Source organism: Elgaria multicarinata, chromosome 9 (assembly GCF_023053635.1).
Source record: "Elgaria multicarinata webbii isolate HBS135686 ecotype San Diego chromosome 9, rElgMul1.1.pri, whole genome shotgun sequence".
In the NCBI taxonomy this organism is placed as follows: Eukaryota; Metazoa; Chordata; class Lepidosauria; order Squamata; family Anguidae; genus Elgaria; species Elgaria multicarinata.
In genome coordinates, this window is record NC_086179.1 from 18,621,596 (window position 1) to 18,623,156 (window position 1,561).

Below are 1,561 nucleotides of genomic sequence, written 5' to 3' on the forward strand. Positions count from 1 at the left end.
CAGAATGAGGTGTCATGCCAACTGTGGCCTTCAGGCAACTGTGGGCTCTAAGCCACAATTATCTGGCAAATGATGGCAGCAATATCACTAATAATAGGCAACCATTGATAAGAGGCTCAGGATTCCAAGTTTAATATGTTTTAAGCACTGGGTTTTAAGCAATATATTTTAATTAGTGATCACAGATTGTCTCTGTTCCGTTCCCCCAAAGCAAAAAGTGAAAAAGACAAATAAAATCTGACTAGCATAAAACTATGAAGGCTTCCAACAGTTATTGGTACCTCATAAATCTTTGCCTTATGCGGAACAATTGCATTTTAATAAGCTGTATATGTCACTCCCTATTTAATACCCGGGGATTCTCAGTACACTCAATTATCACATTATGTGGGATATTAGAAAAGTGTCTCTGGGAAAGATTTGGAATCACTCTGGGAAAGTGTCATTAGAAAAGATTTTGTGTTTGCTCATAATTTATTATACTCTTCACATACAAACATTTAACTGTGAACTCCATACTGAGCAATACCTCCACATAACACTGAATGGCTAACATTCTCAGCAGTAGCTGTGCAGGAAAAGCGGCAGGATCAAAACGGTCCACAGAATGGGGCAACGTGCATAGGGTGACCATATGGAAAGGATGACGGCTCCTGTATCTTTAACAGTTGAATTGAAAAGGGAATTTCTGCAGGTGTTATTTGTATATATGGAGAACCTGGTGAAATTTCCTCTTCATCACAACAGTTAAAGCTGCAGGTGCCCTGCCCTCTTTTAAATCTGGTCACTCTAGTATAGCTCCTGCAGCTTTAACTGCTGTGATGAAGAGGGAATTTCACCAGGTTCTCCATATATACAAATGACCCCTGCTGAAATTCCCTTTTCTATGCAACAGTTAAAGATACAGGAGCCCTGTCCTCCTTTTCATATGGTCACCCTAAACGTGCAAGTTATTTACTTCCTCTTTCAAAAGAGGGACACAGGCGCTTAGGAGAAGCGACAGTAAGGCTGAGTTCTGACGACATGCTACTCAACGGTTGTTTCCCATTCTGTTCCTATTAACCTCCCCCCACCCCGCCTTGATTAGCGTGTCGTCCGAACTCAGCCTTAGCAAACGGGATTTTCCCCTGTGCGATGACGCTCATAGACCCAAACCATCTGAAGGACACCAGGGCTGAGTTCAGACGACAGGCCCATTCAGATGACAGGCCAATCAACGGTTGCTTCTGTTCCTATTACGTCCCACAGTTGATTAGCATGTCGTCCGAACTCAACCCAGGTTGTCCACCCCTTGTTATGGGCGCTTGCAAAGGACCTAGCTAGCCATGAACATCCTCCAACCATCCGACCCCACCCCCTCTCCGCAACGGCTCCAATCCTACCCACCCTTTTTGGGAGAGAAAATTCCTTTGAACGTTGAAGTAAAAACGCATCGGTTGAGAACGCACAGCCCAGGAGCCGCGGCAGTTTCTTTAGCCAAAAAGACGAAATGTCCCACCCGCCCGTTCCGGGCTCGGCTCCAAAGAGGCTTTTCTCCAGCTCCTCCTCTTTCCTCCCTGGG